Raw genomic sequence first — 18,264 nt, forward strand, 5'->3', positions numbered from 1 at the left:
TCACAAAATGGCTGCAGTGGGAGTATGGCATTAAGCAAAATGGCTGCAGTCGGGAGTGTAGGAGATGACTAGCCAGTGCAAACGGAACTGAGAAGGAAAAGGAAGCATGCACTGTGGCTTTCTGAGGAAATATTTACTGACACCTTCCGTGGGTGCTATAGGATGTTCTGGCAGGCACAAGGTCACACACATCTGCCACACCACCTGACAGTCACCAGGTGATCACTACCACACCTATGACATCTGCTCTTAATCATTTTAATGTACTTGTTTTGTGTTGTTGAGCACACATTGAGCAGTAGCTTGGGCTCAATGACCTCCAAAGTCTGTTCTAACCCTAAAATGTGATTCTAATCAGAGGAAAAGCCCCAGATCTGTCAGTGTTTGTAAAAAAAGCAAAAAAAGAAGGAAAGGGTTCTGACCTCCCTTTGTCTCCTCAGTCTCCTTGTCGGAACAAAAAAGTCCACGGCAATATCCTTGCAGAGTTTTATTAAAAGTCTTTGTGCAAAACACGACTGAATAACTATACACACCAGCACCAACCAACCCAAACACCAGCCACACGCCCAAGCTAACATTTCTCACTTATATATACAACTTGGTGCAGACCGCTGAGTTATGCTGACCCAGATTTATTCGCATTAAAGAAACAGCGGCCATTTTAGCCGTGACACCCCTTCTGTTTCTTAAATGCGAAAAACCCCAACAGAAACAATACATTACAACAATACAACAATACATTATATACATAAACCCAGTTTTGTCATCAATTCATTATGGCATGTTGCTGGCAAAGGCTTGGTAAACAAATCAGCAATATTATCTTGTGATTGACAGTACTCCAGTTTGATTACCCCATTCTGTACACAATCTCTCACATTCGCATGACGGATAGCAATATGTTTTGATGCGGATTTCATTATTTCCGAGCCCGCTAATGCAGTGCACGATTGGCTATCTTCATACACTTGGATAGGCAAATCTACTTTACAATCTAGATCTTTTAGTATCTGTATAAACCATATGATTTCGTTGCATGCTAGTGATAGGCTCCCATATTCTGCCTCACAGGATGAGGTCGCAACAAATCCTTGTTTCTTTGACCTCCATCCAATTATGGAATTGGCAAACATCATAACCATTCCACTTGTAGATTTTCTAGTAGCTACACAGCTTCCCCAGTCCGCATCAACAAATACTTCTAGTTTTTCATCTTGTGTACTAGATATCTTTAAACATACATTTAATGTCCCTTTTAGATATCTGATAAGCCTTTTCAAAGCACACCAATCGGCAGTACTGGGTTTAGATACACGTTGGCTCAGAACATTTGTAGCACATGCAATGTCTGGCCTTGACCACTGGCTTAAATACAACAGTGATCCTATTTTTGAGTGATACAACTCAGGCTGATCAAATTCATCATCACACAGTGTCTTTGGGAAATCTGGTGTCATGGGAGTCTGAACTGGCTTGCAGTTTTCCATGCCAAACTGCTCTATTAAATGAAGAATTTTCTCTTTCTGACTCAATAGGAAGCTTCCATCAGCTTCCTGCCTTACTTCTACTCCCAAGTAATTGCTTACAGGCCCTAAGGCTTTAAGCTTAAACCTCTTTTCTAGTTGACTTGTGAGCTTCTGGATCTCATCTGTGGAACTCCCTGCTACAAGCAAATCATCAACAAAGACTAAGAGCATTAGATATTTGTTGCCTGTCCCCTTGGTGTACAGGCATGGATCAGCCACACTCCTTTTAAAACCAAGTTTTACAAGGGCTTCATTTAAACACTGGTTCCAAAACCTTCCACTTTGTTTGAGACCATAAACAGCCTTTCTCAAACGCCAGACTGCACCATTCCCCTCTTCAAACCCAGGGGGTTGTCTCATTAACACTTCATGGTCTAAATTTGCATGCAGATATGCAGCATCAACATCAAAATGGTGCACTGCTAGTTGTCTTACAGCAGCAATGGAAAGCATTAAACGAAAAGTTTCACTCTTTACAGTGGGAGAAAACACTTCATCATAACTCTCCCCTTTAATCTGAGTGAACCCTCTGGCTACTAATCTGGCTCGAAAACGTGGTTCCCCAGATGCAAGGGTTTTCCTTTTGTAAACCCACTTGCATGACACCACTCTGCCACCAGGTGGCGGCATTATGACCTCAAACACTTTGTTACATTTAAAAGAGTCCATTTCTTCTTTCATAGCTTGTTCCCACAAAGCACGTTCCCCAGGGGGTAAGTCTAAGACTTCATTATAACTTTGTGGTTCCACACAACTCACATTGCATACTCTCACTCCTCCTAGGGTCAAACGCTGAGGAGGTACACCCTTGTTTGAACGCTGGGAGCGCCTAGGCACAACTACTTCTTCTTCCCCCCTTATCTCTGGCTCTTCTTCCTCTTCCTCTAGAGAAGTATTATCTATTGCCACATCTTTTGGGGAAATCTGTGCCTCCTCCTCATTCTGCTCCTGTGTTGCCAATGGCTGAGAAGAAGCCTCTTCCTTTACTTGCAGGGGCAGTAGGCAATCAGGGTTGGCATGGATCGCAGTCCATCTGTCCTGGTCAGCGAAGTCTGCACTTCGTGACAGAACCACACATCCTGGGCGTAAATTGAAACGCCACCCTTTGCCATAGGACTGGTATCCCACAAACCGCAGTTTCTGCGCTCTAGCGCCCCCTTTCTGGCGCTGAGCTTTGGGAATGTTTACATGTGCCCAAGAACCCCAATTATGGAGCATTGTCCACTCTGGTTCTTTCCCAAACAACACACGATATGGAATATCTTTTATAGAGCTAGACCAGGTTCTATTAATCAAAAAGTTCGCAGTCAGAAAAGCCTCACCCCACAGCCTATGGTTGTGGCCCAATCCTGCATCCACTAGCAGGCAGTCCTTTACTGACTGTATCACAGCCCCACGTCTTTCACACAGACCATTTTCAGCAGGGCTATAAGGGTTAGTCAAACGGTGAGTGATCCCCTTACGTCGCAACCATGCCCCAAATTGTTTGTTCAGAAATTCTCCGCCCCTATCTGTTTGCAACTGCACAACAGGCCGAGCGAAGAGCTTTTCAGCTTGGGCAACCCATTCTCTGAATGTGGGGAAACACTCAGATTTCTGCTTTAACAAAAACAGCCAACTAAAACGTGATTTGTCATCTATTATCGGAAAAGCATATCTGGCGCCCCCTTCAGTCTTCTGTGGAAAAGGGCCTATCACGTCACAATGGACAAGTTCTAAAACCTCTTTAGATACTCTGTCGCTTTTAGAAGCCACAGGCTTCCTCTTAGATTTGGCCATTTTACATACATTGCAATCTAGAAAACAGTTACAGCTATTTACTTTTAGGTTCTTGCACACCTTTTGCATTTCTGAAAGCACACGGAAATTGGCGTGACCCAGTTTTCTGTGCAGTTGATGTACACACCCCTTATGAACTGGCAAATTATCCTGAACCACCTGGGCTGCTTTAACAGGCTTGTCCTGCATTACATATAACCCATTTTCCGACTTTGCATGGCCACATACCTGAGTTCCATTCTTTATCAGACAGCCATCCTGCGTGAACTTAACACTATACCCTGCATTAATCAAACAGCTTACAGACAGTAAACAATAGTCCAAACTGCTGACAAACAGAATCTCTGGTAGAGTAGTGTTCAAGCACTGCAGGAAACATGTTCCCTGGCCATCAATCTTGCTTCTACGACCATCAGCAAGATAAATTGAGTCTTTTCCATCAGCTGGCTTCTCCAGGGTCTTAAAGTCCTCCCGACGGTTGCAGATAATCCTGCTGCTGCCAGAGTCCAGCAACCATGTTCCTCGAGGTATCTTTCTCTCCTCTCGAGAAAATGCAGAAACAAACTGAGCAGAACGCGTGTTCTTCTTCCCTGAAGAGAACCCCTTCTGCTTATGTTTCTGCGTCGATTGCTGTCTCTGCTCCACGTCGTTTCCTGGAAGTCTTGCCCTGCACTGGCTTTGGAGATGCCCGGGTTGGTTGCATCTATAGCACCTCCTCACCGCCATGGCCAAGTCCAAACCTTGGCGTTGCTCCATTGGCAGATTCTGCTGCTGGCCCCCTTTTCTGTAACTCCTCCGCTCTTGGAGTTCAGCCTGTCTATCTGACCTTCTTTCTGCTTCTTCGGTCAATCTGCCAACCACATACTCAAGGGTCAGATCTCGGGGACGCATACTCTCCATGCTGTTAATCACAGGCAACCAGCTTTCAGGCAAACTTGAAAGGATAATGTAGGTTTGGTCAGTCTCATCATAACGCTTACCTCTCTGTTGTAGTTGAAGAAACAGAGATTTCAGCATTTGAAGATGAGTTGCCAAACTCTCACCTTCTTTCATAACAGTCCTGAACAGCCTTCTGGTCAGAGAAATTATAGTTCCAGCAGTTTCTCTGACATGCATTGCCCTTAATAAATTCCAGCACTCAAACGCTGTGCTGGCATTTGCTACATGCAATAACTGAGAGTTGCTCAAACACAGCATAATTTGGGCACAGGCCCTTTCATCTAGCCGTTTTTTCTCAGCAGGGTCCCGTCTCAAAACCTCAGTTTCAACACAGTCCCATAGTCCATCTCTCCTTAACAACTGCTGCATTTTAATTGACCAACTCAGCCAGTTGCTTTCTGAGAGAAGTTCAAAAGGGATGCCTCCCCCAATATTTACAACTTGGGAAGACTGGAAATCTGCCATCTCTGCTGGTGCTTGCTGAGCCCCTTCTGTGGGGTCTCCAGCAATCTCTCCTGACTCTCTCTTTAGAGTCCAACTGGATGGTCCTGGCTGGCACTCACCGGCTTCTAGCTGCTGCCTCTGTTGACCCTCAGGTCCCGCCTGGCTCTGCAACTGGTGTAGCCGCTCTGTGAGTCACCTACTGTGGTCCTCTAGCAGTTCAAACTGTTCCAGTAGCCGACGCTGAGTGCTTTCCTGATCCTCAGATCCTAGCCGCTCCAGCGTCACTGCAGACAGTTACAGCTTGTCACCAACTGCTCCAACGCACAGCCACTGTCTCCGTACACCACCAGGACTCACCAGCTCCTTGCTGAAATGCTGTTAGTCGTTTTGCACTCTGCACATGCTCAGAAACACTGGGCCCATAACCTGTCAGTGTTTGTAAAAAAAGCAAAAAAAGAAGGAAAGGGTTCTGACCTCCCTTTGTCTCCTCAGTCTCCTTGTCGGAACAAAAAAGTCCACGGCAATATCCTTGCAGAGTTTTATTAAAAGTCTTTGTGCAAAACACGACTGAATAACTATACACACCAGCACCAACCAACCCAAACACCAGCCACACGCCCAAGCTAACATTTCTCACTTATATATACAACTTGGTGCAGACCGCTGAGTTATGCTGACCCAGATTTATTCGCATTAAAGAAACAGCGGCCATTTTAGCCGTGACAAGATCTTTGCAATTTAACAGTGCAGTTTAAGGAGCTTGTAATAATGAGGATTTTTACTTGGGTGGAAAAAGTTCCTTTATGTTTGGGGTGCTTACTCCTGTGAAAATGTGCATAGATTTGTTTGTTTGTTTATGGTTAAACCCCCCCCCCACCTCCAACCCCACCCTACCAAACCTAACCTTTAGTCCGGGGGGTGGGGTGGGGGAAACAGTGGGTTTGATAATATTAAAAATACAAAACTAAGCTAACTGCGGGATTAGGTTTATAGGATTGCAGTCTGAAATCAGAAGCCACTCAAGCACCTCCAAGTCTGTGATCCTAGGCATGCTTAGCATTTGAGTAAGTCCAATTCAGGGTGATGGCGCTTACCACTGAGTCAACATATGCAGGGGAATGTATTGAACTTTCTAGCAAAAGATCGGCATGCTTAATTATTCCATTGAAATTAACGGGAGCTGAAATGGTTCAATTGATATCAAAGTCATCTCTCTCTCCCCTCACCCCCAGCCCTATAAGTTTTACACTGGGGGAAGGGTGTTGGGAGGGTTCCAATCGGCAATTGCATCAAGTCAGGCTAGAGACAAGGGATGTGAGTGGATATGGGGTATTACCGAAATTGTGTGTTTGAGGACACACTTGAAGGGATAGAAAAATGTTTAGTTGCAGACTGTTATTTTGGAAAGAAGCTCTGGGGACAGCAGAGGAGAATGGAATAAAATAAAAATAAAAAATCTTCTGAATGGAACTTCCAAGCATATCCATTTACTTTATCCCACTTCCAGTCTGTCAAAAGAGAGATGAGAATCCCTTTTGAGGATGCAGATCCATTGATCCCAATCCACTTCTGTCAAATCAATCTTGTTGGTTTTAGCAGCGCCATTATAGAGTTCAATGGGACTTACAGCCCAGTCATATGAATGCTTACATAGCTGCAAGTGCTGCTGAGTTCAGAGGGATTTTCAGCTTGAACCTACCTAGTGATGTTCTGGTCTGTTTTACAGCCTCCCCTACCATTTACTTCCTTCCACCACTGCCTCCTCCTGCCGCCACCCTTTGACTTTCTTTCCCTGACAGTGTGTGCCTGCTATGTTAGGTACCAGTCAGGATGGGAGGAGATGAGGTAGGACCTCAATCTGCCACCCCTCCCAACATCATCCGCTGAAACATCCTCCTTAGTTGGGCTCATTGTAGAGCCAGCTCTGATAATGACGGATGCATTGTAGGAGAAACTGATTGGGAAGTAGCATAGCCGATCTGCCGTAAGAGGAACACTAAGGGAAGCCAATGGGGACTGTCCATTACTTGCTCAACTAAGTAGTAATTAATTTGAATCTTGGGTTATACGGGAGTAATGATGAGAGACCCTTGGGAAGCGTCTAGGATGACAGATTTCTGGGGAAGAATAAAGGAAAGCTGCGACGGCGCACATGAAACAAATCTGTGTGATGCTCAGGAAGGGAAGGGATAGGGCATTTGCAGTGTCCTGATACGACTCCCAGGAATTGAAGAGTAATCCTGTTTGAAAAGCTCCTGGAGGCAAGAGCTGCAAAAACTATGCAGTATATGTGTCAGCCCAATGGGGGGGCTTGTTATGCCTGTAGTAGGCCTAGTGTTTTGCAACATCAAAGACAACCCCTTCTGTACTATGTGATAGACCCAAACTTCTTAATTATGCATTGAGACCAGATGATTTATTTGGCACTCTCAGGACCCCCATTGAGGCATGTGTGGCAAAATCCATTACATGACATGTAACGCTGAGAGCCTCGAAAGAGACATAATTGGGTAATGGGGAAATCCAAGAATAATGGGGGGCAGTGACAAGTATTAAGAAGAAAGCGCCTTCATAGTGGAAAGGACAAAAAAAGAGGATTTCTGTCCGTCACAGCCAGCTTTTATCTTGTTGCGAAGTTGGAATTTTAAACTACTGGGGGTATGTTTGTGCAGCAGTCTAGAATTAAACAAAGAGGCCCTTGCAGCAAAATGTTGCAGCATGCAGTGCTTTAGTTCAGGATTGCAGCTGCTCCTTCCCATTCCATCTAGATATGACATGGGGGGGATGCACTTTCCTTCTTGCAGTCTCCATGCCCCTGCCATTTCATCCTGCGCCTGTTTCTCCTTCCTCATACTGCAGGTTGTAGCAGCAGAAAGCCAGAGCATGCCATGGATTACAACTAGTAAGTGTCACACATTTCGGCTGACTATAGGGGGACTATAGGGTTTTTAAATAAATAAATGTCCTTAGAGGGCATAACAGTGATGTACAAGCATTGGCCAAGCAGGTTTTGTAGGCTTTTGAATCTCTACAAAACTTAATTGACTAGAGGTGACTAAGTTGAGTGCAAACCCCATGAGAAGTGAACCCTCTGCCAAAATTAGCTTTGACTGTCGGGAAAAACAGAACAAAAACTACCATCCCTTGCCAGCCTCAGATGACAGATAGCTTAATAAATAAATAATCCAAAGGGTTTGCTTTCAAGAGATTGTTTGTTCTGCTTCCAATTTAGTGCTCTGCCTGAAACTACTCAGGAGAGCATTGCCTCCTCTCACTTACGTTCCGTTCCTCTTCCAAATTCCTTCCCCAGCCTGTAGTCCATTGTGTTCTATGAAGGCTGAGGTGGCGGGAGGCAACTGGGTTTGCGAAGGAGGTGGATGTGCAGCAAGATGCTTCTCTTGGTCTCATTGAGCCTTCTTAATGGCCCCAAGCTGCCCAGGATCAGATGTGGGACAACTGGGTGAGCCCAACATTCAACGCCAGATTTAGTATGGCGCTGGTGGTTCCCCCGTACAGGGTGCCAAACTGAGGGAGCACCTGTACCTGAGGGTTCCCCTGCACAGGGTGCCAAACTTTGAGAAGATCCATAATTGAGAAGATCCATTTGGGAGTGACGGATTTTGGGCTCACTCAGGGCACCATATTACCAAAGATTACCAAAGGCCACCCCTGCCACTATTTCCCCTCCTCTCTGTAGCAGAGTAACCTTTGCCATGTCATTTTTGACCCATCTATGAAGTGGTCTTTCATCAGCAAACTAATCACCACCCAGGGAAATAAATATAAACAGCTAACCCTCTGAGGTGCATCTTAACCCAACATGGCTGTTGCTGTTGTGTCAGGTGAAGAGGTACCTCTTTGCCCAGGCTTTTGAGGATGGCTAAGGCACACTGGGCTGGATTTTCATTCCTACTGCTGGTTTAATTTGTATGGAATTCATGTTTGCTATACTGTATATGTTTTAGATTTGTTCTGATTTTAATGTATTTCTGTTTTGAGACCTGTGAGTAAAGAGCAGAATATAAATATGGCAAATAAACAAGTGAATTAATAAAAGCGCCACCCCTCAATCTACCCAAACCCATTTCCACAGCAAACCCAGATTTGCTGTTCCCAAGGTGGCAGGGCTTTCCAGCTTCCTGGTTCACACACTTGGAAGTGTGTGGCATTTCAAGCCAAATTCAGTAATATTAAATGCATGCATCTAATAAAGAAAGCATTGGGAATTTAAAAGAGAGCTGAAGCGGGATATATAAAATATTGGCCACACAATGTATCAGCACTGGAGATGCAGTCTTAAACTGTTATGTAACAGCAAAATGCAGGTGGCTGAACCTTTCCCTTTGTGTTCTAAGTACAGTGGTACCTCAGGTTAAGTACTTAATTCGTTCCAGAGGTCCGTTCTTAACCTGAAACTGTTCTTAACTTGAAGCACCACTTTAGCTAATGGGGCCTCCCGCTTCCGCCGCCGGAGCACGATTTCTGTTCTCATCCTGAAGCAAAGATCTTAACCTGAGGTATTATTTCTGGGTTAGCAGAATCTGTAACCTGAAGCGTATGTAACCTGAAGTGTATGTAACCTGAAGTGTATGTAACCTGAGGTACCACTGTACTAAAGATGTAACATGTAAGGTAAAGGTTGGGGAGAACCTTTGGCCCTCCAGATGTTGCTGAACTACTCCCATCAGCCCCAGAAAGCATGGCCAAAGGCCCCAGGGATGCTGGGAGTTGTAGGTCAGCAACAACTGGAGGGACAGATCCCCACTGTAAGGGATATTATCAATTCCTTTTCATTCTTTTTTTCTCCTACACAAGCTGGCTTGGACGCAATTCCCACTGAGTTCAATAGTATTAAGTGTGCAATGTTGCATTGCAGTCTTGGAAAGTGTCCCATCAGGACTTTCTCTGCATGGATTAGTGTTTGCCCATCATCATCTCACACCTGGACCCCTGAAATAAAGTGATTAAAGTCCTAAAAACACAAGATAGGACCAAGCCCCACCTCCACCCGTCATCTGAGCACTGGACTTTTTAAAAAAAAATGCTCAGAACATTGAGCTTGCTAAAGCTGTTGTTCTGAAACATCCTGTGTCACTGCTTAATTTGCCCCAATCATCCGTCCCCACCCCCTTCCATTCCAGGTTCATTGTGTGATTATCCATCTTTAATTAATGAAAGCACAAGCTTTAACAACCCCACCAAACCTTGCTTTTTTCAAATCTGGTAACTGCAGTACAGCTTACTTATTTGCATTGCTTCGTCTTGCAGAAATTTCAGAAGTGAAAGTAAAGAAATTACCAACTCAGAAATGCGGAGGGTCGCAAGAGCTGCAGGCAGTTTCTGTAGACAGGGACAATAAGGAAATGGGGAATGTTTTTGGCTTTCCACATCTGTTCTGTTCCTTCTGTGGCATAAAATTCTGCCTATGACAGTATGGAGCAAGCTGCTTCAGTGCTCACAATCCACCAAGTCTACAGGGTACCCCGTGGGAGTTGTGCTTTGGAGCACCACACACACTGTGATCACAAAACCATGCCAATCGAATAGTTTCTGTCTGAACTCCTCCTTTTGCTCCTGTGCTTCTGTTTTTCCTGCAGACAAATAAGTGAGAGCACAGCCTCCCGGGTTGTAAATGGCAAGACCTAGTCTGGTTTTTATATGTCACATTTAACAACCCATCCAGCTGTACTAGTGATCATAGTGCTATCTGAGTCTTAATCTGTGTAATCCTAAATATGGCCATTTTATCTGATCAGTTGTGTTTTTCTACTGACTGTAGTCCCATAAAATGGAAGATATAGACTCAGTTTAGATACCTCTTCGAGACAAGCTTTGTCCTGACCATAATTAAGGAATCAAACCATGTTTTGCATTTCTAGATATACAGCAGGCATGCTGTGGTTTAGAGCTGCTTGTCTTTGTTCATTTTCCATCTGCTCAGCACTCAACTTCAGAAATTAGGAACATAGGCAGCTGCCTTATACTGCATCCGACCATTGGTCCATGTAGCTCAATACTGTCTAGGGTAGACTCTACACTGACCAACAGAGACTCTAGAGCAGGCATAGGCAAACTCAGCCCTCCAGATGTTTTGGGACTACAACTCCCATCATCCCTGACAACTGGTCCTGTTAGCTAGGGATGATGGGAGTTGTAGTCCCAAAACATCTGGAGGGCCGAGTTTGCCCATGCCTGCTCTAGAGGGTGCCAGGCAAATATATCCCTCAGCGCCGGCTAGTGATGTTAGGATTTCAACATGGGACATTTGCATGTAAAGTGTGTACTCAACCGCTTAGGTATGGCTCTTCCTCATAAATTCACTCCTTTCTCTTTGGTGCAGCAGTCTCTTGAGATGGAGTAATCACCCTAACTATGGTTTGTCTGTGGTTGTAAACTCAAATTTAACAGCAAACTACAGGCAGCACAAATTGGTTTGCAAACTAAATTCAAACCATGGTTTGGTAGTCCCTCAAGAACCATTGTTTATAAGCTAGCGTAGGTTCAGAGATAACACCAAACCATGGTTTGGCATCATGTCTGAATGCAGCCACAGACTTAATAAAGATTCTATCTTTTATTTAGTATTTTAGGGGTCACCATCGAATAGGTTCTTTTGGATGTGCCCCCTCTAGCTGAGGCTCACTATGTGGTGTCATAAGGGATAGGTGGTGGCACCCCAGTTTTGGAAGATACACTTCCCTAGGATTTGAGTAGCACCAACCCTTTTGAGTTTTCAAGGCCAGCAGAAGGCTTGGCTATTTGTCCAGGCCTTGTTAGAGTTCAGTGCCAGGGTGGATGCAAATTTTTTATGGCTTGTTTGTCATTTCTCTGCTTTGTTTGCTTAGCTGATTGCACTGTGTACATGGACGTGTATTTCAGCTATAATCCATTCTGGAATTGCATTTGCGACTAAGAGCAGCTATGAAATGTTTTAAATTAAACAATAGAGCAAATAGATAAAAATATTTTGGAAACTTCTATCTCCTACAAAGTTGCTGTTTATTCATCATTACTTTTCCCGTCCTCTGCCTTTCATTGAAAAACTAATTCCTGGGGTGGCAAATACAAAAGTTGAAGACAAACGGCAATATACATATGCAGTGATTAACTGCAGTAAAAATTAACTGCAATAAAAGTAAACCAACAACAAAACCTTCAGTTAGCAGCATAAGCTGCATTAAAATATTATCCACTAAGAAATTGGGAGAATAAACTTCTTCATCTGGTGCCTAAAAGCTACTAAAGTGGACACCAGAGAATATTCCGGTCAGGGCTTTCTTAGTGATGGCACCCCACCTTCAATTGTCACCTGCCTAAACTGTCAAAGTGGGACCACTAATGAAGATCTTCGGGGAACAGGCACATTCAGATGTGAACAGGCAGCCCTTCAAATATACTGGTGATTGCTTAGAGCAAAAATAACAACATCTTACACCCCTTACATCTCTAATGCTAATAAAAAAATTCCTTCCTGTAGCACCTTAAAGACCAACTAAGTTAGTTCTTGGTATAAGCTTTCGTGTGCATGCACACTTCTTCAGATACACATACAGATACAGAAAATGCTAATTTTCTTTTCTGCAGTGCAATATTGTTCCTTTAAAAAATGGTAAAATGAGTTAGGGGTTCCTCATGAGTATTTGTGTCTGGGATTTTGAGGCAGGGCACCTCTAAGGGTTCTGAGAAGACAAACCACTTTGTTGTGCAGCTTGGTGTTTTTTGCAAAGTTTCCTTTCGACAGTGTCTCCACCACCAAGTTCCCACTTGTGTGTTCAGTTCACATGAACATAAGAAGAGCCCTGCTGCATCAGACCTGAGGCCCTTTTAAGTTTACCATTTTTTTTCCTCTTAGCGGCCAGCCTGAGTGCAACAGCACTCTCCCCACTTGTAATTCCCAGCAATGGGCACGTGGAGACACACTGCCTCTGACAGTGGAGGTAGAACATATAGCCATCATGGTTGGTAGCCACTGATAGCTTTCTCCTCCATGACTTTGTTTGATGAATGTGAGGACAAAGTGATATAGCCCTATGTGGCTTCCCTTAAATATATGTATTCTGTGAGGTCCTTAGTTTTGTCTTTATTCTCCTAGTACAGTGGGTTAAGTACTTAATTCATTCCGGAGGTCCGTACTTAACCTGAAACTGTACTTAACCTGAAGCACCACTTTAACTAATGGGGCCTCCTGCTGCTGCCACGCTGCAGGAGCACGATTTCTGTTCTCATCCTGAAGCAAAGTTCTTAACCTGAGGTACTATTTTAGGGTTAGCGGAGTCTGTAACCTGAAGCGTATGCAACCTGAAGTGTATGTAACCCGAGGTACCACTGTAATATGCTATGATTTGCTGTAGAGTTGGCCAGAATTGCACCATCTGTTGTGGCTGTGAGGATATACTAAGAAGATGTGAGAGTGTGGTCAATTGATTGCAACGGGTGTTTCTTACCTTCCACCATCACTTTTGCAGGCATAACGTTACACATTCCAGGAGTGAGCCGAGGCACTAGACTAGACTTTTCTTATTGATTCCTCTGCTCTGCTCACCTTCACTTGCTTGCCTTGGTGATGCATGGATGAGTGCCACGGGTGCAGAGGAACACAGAGCGTACGTCATGAGTAGGCTTGCTGTGTAAAAGCAGGAAATAGGTGCAAGGGATATAATAAGAAAAACCTACATCGTTTCAAAGACTTAAGTGCTGAGGAGGAAGAGGAATGATTGACACAATATTTAAAAGATGCATATTTTTATATCGAGATGGTGATATGAGGTAAAAATAGTAAAATTTAAATATCTGAGTGAACATTCAGTTGAAGAGGTACAGTATCTTCTTATATCCAGGGGCACGATTTGTGTTCCACTTCTCCTGTGTTTCAGATGACATATGATTATTTCTCAGGAGCACTTATCATTCATCCGAGTGGCCTGGTTTGCACATTGCAGTAAACTACAGTCTTAAGGGCCTTTCTGCATTTACTGTTTGCATGGCAAGTCCCCCTCCCCCCTTGGGAAATAAAGACACAGGACACGGTATTTAAGGTTAATGGGTGAAAATGGCCACAACTTTATTGATTGCAGGAATTGAGCGGTATTGGCTTAGGCATTGGTCCTATCAGCTAACCGTCTTGAGCCCGATTGCATGAAGACCGGTGAGGGTTAACCACCAGTAGGGGGAGTCCTGCTGATGGACAGCAACTAGGATCTCCCCCGGGGTCACCGCTCGGGGGCGTGCCTTAGGCCCACACCTCCATAGGCTTCAGACAGGGCAACGCCCCCCCAGAATCCTTTGCCGAACTACTCTTTGCTTTGGGGGAAGGTGATGGCACTTCCTCCCCCCCTCATTTGCATCACAATACCCCTACCAATGCCTAACTGCCAATGCCGAGAAGTTGTGACGATTTGCTACAAGGTAGGCGAAAAACCAAATGGCAGATGCCAATTCGCCAAGTGGAAAAAATTCCTATCAGGCCCCTTGACGGCGACCAACTGAAGTCCATAGCAAGGTTGGAGGACTAAACTAAAGGGGCGGGCAGGGTGGGAAACCTAAGAAGCTGGAGAGGCAAAGAGAGGGCGGTCCTCGGGCGTGCCGGGTATAAATAGCCCGGGCCACGCCTCCCTGACCAGCCGATTGGCTAGGCAGGGAGCTGATGCGCCCAAGGAGTCCCTCATTCTCGTGGGGGCTGGGTGTGGGCCTGCAACCCCACCTCCTCGCCAGTTCGGAAGTGGCTTTACAGTGGCATAGTTGATATTCATCCAATGTTTTTTAAGAGTAAATTAGTAGCTGATTGTCCACGCCTTTGGTTGCATGTGACTGTTATTACTGAGTTTTCATTTTCATGCTAATAGTGAGTTGTGCCCAAATTGAGAAAAGTTCGATGGTTGTAGTCAAACCCCTTACATGCTCCTCCAGGTACTAAATATTGGCGTTATAAGCATGCACATGGAGATAGCCCTTTCATGGCTTAAAAAAGAAATTGATGCCTAGTATTCCGGAATTCTGATTTTGTCTGCAGCTGATGATTGCTGTTATGGGCAGTACCTTGACTGAGTGCCATCATCTCAATCTGCCATATTTTTCCTATGAACTGAGCTCACAAACTGATAGCTCACACCGGTCAGAGGGAAGCAGCGTAAAACAGGTGTCTCCAGACTATGCACACCGACTCTCCAACCCCTCCACACAGAAACCAGGATAATGATTGTACACATGCTGCATAAATGAAAATGTTGAGGATCCATTTTGGATATTAAAGTACCGTATTTTTCGCCCTATAGGACACACTTTTTCCCCTCCAAAAATGAAGGGGAAATCTGGGTGCGTCCTATGGGGCGAATGCAGGCTTTTGCTGAAGCTTGGAGAGTGAGAGGGGTCGGTGCGCACCAACCCCTCTCGCTCTCCATGCTTCAGGAACACATCCGCAGCCTAGGCAGCCCTACGGGAGGTCCAGCAGGGATGTCTAGGCTGCGGATAGCAGCCTGCCGCCCGGCGCGAGGGGCGCCCTGAAGCAGAGCGCCCCCCGCGCCAGGCAGACATCCGCAGCGTGGGGAGCCTTGCCGGAGTTCCCGGCAAGGCTCCCCACGCTGCAGATAGCAGCCTGCTGCCCGGCGCGAGGGGCGGCCTGAAGCAGAGCGCCCCCCGCGCCAGGCAGACATCCGCAGCGTGGGGAGCCTTGCAGGAGTTCCCGGCAAGGCTCCCCACGCTGTGGATAGCAGCCTGCCGCCCAGCGGGCGGGGCGCCCTGAAGCAGAGCGCCCCTCGCGCGGGGCAGACATCGGCCAGCCCCACAAGCTCGGGGGACAGTAGGGAGGCGCAGCGCCGCCATCCCGCTGTTCCTCGACCTGGCTCTGTTTCCCCGACCTGCTTTTGGGGGGGAAATAAAGGGAATTTTTTTTTCCTTTATTTCCCCCCAAAAAAACTAGGTGCGTCCTATGGGACAGAGCGTCCTATGGGGCGAAAAATACGGTAAGGGTTTTTGTTGTTGTTTTTAACAGTAGGAGAAAAGTGGTTTTTTTTTTGAGCACATTATTCCTGAATACTAGCTAAAGGATGATGATGTTGTTGTGTGGCAGCATACTAAAAAAATCCTAATCCCTAGCTATAAATAGTAAGTGTTGAAAGGCCCTAAACAAATCATGGCTTACATGAATGACTGGTGGGCTTGTACATGCAGCTCAGATTCTACCCTCTGTTCAGATTGTGCCCGCCCTGTCCCTTGCTTTGCTGAGTAAGGAGGAAACAAACTACAGTGTTCACTTGGTGTTATGTGCAGGCCAGCACTTGTGTTTTGTTTCTGTGCAAAGAAACCGCAGGCAGAAACCAAGAACAGACGCTGCTAATTCACTGTAAGCCATTGTTTGTTTCTAAATATGATTTAGTGTTATGTGCAAAGCTATGCAAATTTAACTCCTTTCGGTTAAATAGTGTGTGTGCATGACAGCTTGGTCTGAATATGTGTTGATGATAGGAAGGTCAGCAGTTCAAATCTGTGTGGCAGGGTGGGTTCCTATTGCTCTGTCCCAGCTTCCGCCAACCTAGCAGTTCAAAAGCACACCAGTGCAAGTAGATAAATAGGTACTGCTGCGGTGGGAAGGTCAACGGCATTTCCGTGCGCTCTGGCTTCCGTTGTGCCAGAAGTGGTTTAGACATGCTGGCCACAAGACCCGGAAAGCTGTCTGTGGACAAACACCAGTTCCCTCGGCCTGAAGCGAGATAAGCACCGCACCCTATAGTTGCCTTTGACTGGACTCAACTGTCCAGGGGTCCTTTACCTTTACCTTACCTGATAGTATTATAATAATCATAGGATGATGAGCCATACCTAAAGGAGACCATTAAAATGTCCACTGATTCCAAGGGGTCTACTTTGAGTATGACTAATGCTAGATATCATCCATTAAAATAGAGTGGTACCTCGGGTTAAGAACTTAATTCGTTCCAGAGGTCCGTTCTTAACCTGAGACGGTTCTTAACCTGAGGCGTGCTTTCACTAATGGGACCTATCGCTGCCACTACGCCGCTGGTGCGCAATTTCCGTTCTTATTCTGGGGCAAAGTTCTTAACCTGGAGCAACCACTTCCTGGTTAGCGGGGTTTGTAACCCAAAGCGTCTTTAACCCGAAGCGTCGGGTACCACTGTATAGTAAAAATGTTCTGAATGTATGCTGCCTTTTTGCAATTTAATCTTGAGCACAGCAAAGAACAGCAGCTCTAAGTAGCTTTGTGCATCTTCCTTCCTCTACTGAGATTTCTTTACCCGCCTTCTTCCCCCACCATTGGAACGGTGCCTCTGTGGATGTCCCTTTGCTAGTGACATTTAAACAAGACTAGATGAGCCAATACACTATTCTGCTGGAAGAAATGTTGTTTCAGCCCTAGAGAGCTGGATTGCTTTGGCACAAACACAGTGCCACTGTCTCCAAAAACAACCTAAGAGGGTGCTGTGAAGCAAGAAAGCAGCTGTTAGAGAAAGGCTCACTTTACGAGAGAAAACTTTCCTCACTTTAAATATGATCATATCTAACACCCTTCTCCCAATCCCCTTGCGCATATAAGTGCATACAAAGGCAGTATCTTAACTAGAGATGGGAGGGGGGGAATTCTCTTTGCTTCACATTTTAATGCACATCTGCCTAATTCACAGTTCCTGAAACAATATGCAAACTGAAACACAGCTTTCGTTCAAAATTCATGATTGTCCAAATTGTGTGAACTGTTCAAAAAATGTGTACGTTAAGGGAAAATATGCATGAAATTAATATATTCGTGAAAATAACCTGCAAAAATGCCAGCAAAACTGTGTGTGTTGGACAAGAGAACAACAACTACCAGACTTTTAGAAGACATCTGAAGGCAGCCCTGTTTCGGGAAGCTTTTAATGTTTGATGGACTACTGTATTTTAATATTTTGTTGGAAGCTGCCCAGAGTGGCTGGGGAAACCCAGCCAGATGGGCAAGGTATAAATAAATAAAATTATTATTATTATTATTATTATTATTATTATTATTATTATTATTATTATTATTGCATAAAGAAAGGCGTATGCTAGGAGAATTTCACAGTTAAATCCTGACAAATTTTCAAGAAGACTTTTTTATTGTAAAAAATGGCAAACTGATGCAGAAATGCGGAGAACTGAATTTAAGGTTGGAAAAATGAGAAACTGAGAGAATCTAACATTGACATGGTTGTCCATCCAAAATTCCAATATGTGTTTAATTCTTTTGCTTTGCATAGTGTGTAGTGGTGAAATTTGTACCTGCAGAGGCCTTATGTGGAGGGGCAAAACTGTGCTAACCCACTGTGTCTGTCCTTCTGTTCCTTTTCCTAAAGTGGTTACTAACGCTGCCTAAAACATGCAGGTACCCCAAAATAGTTCCTGCATGTGTCTCCTCACAGGGCAAATAGCTTCATGGGGGTAATTTAGATAAGACAAACAGCACAGGGGGGAAAGTTAGCTCTCTTAGATATTGTCAAGAGCCAAACAGCGCATAAGGGAGAAGATTAGAGCTAGGTGAGTTCCTTGCCTGAGATTGATGTAGAAATTAACTGAGTTGTTTACAGATATGATGGCTTGTTTTTAT

General features: G+C 44.9%; 1 protein-coding gene and 1 long non-coding RNA gene across 7 annotated transcripts in view; both read left to right on the plus strand.

Moving 5' to 3' along the window:
- The window catches only part of CACNA1I (calcium voltage-gated channel subunit alpha1 I), a 396,955-nt gene that overhangs the window by 191,977 nt on the left and 186,714 nt on the right, over nt 1-18,264 (plus strand). The window lies entirely within an intron of this gene.
- Nucleotides 7,561-9,993, plus strand: LOC308596089. Its single transcript, XR_014012312.1, has 2 exons — nt 7,561-7,590; nt 9,957-9,993. It is a non-coding gene; the product is annotated as an uncharacterized lncRNA (long non-coding RNA).

This window comes from Podarcis bocagei (assembly GCF_964188305.1).
Source record: "Podarcis bocagei genome assembly, chromosome: 10".
NCBI lineage: Eukaryota > Metazoa > Chordata > Lepidosauria > Squamata > Lacertidae > Podarcis > Podarcis bocagei.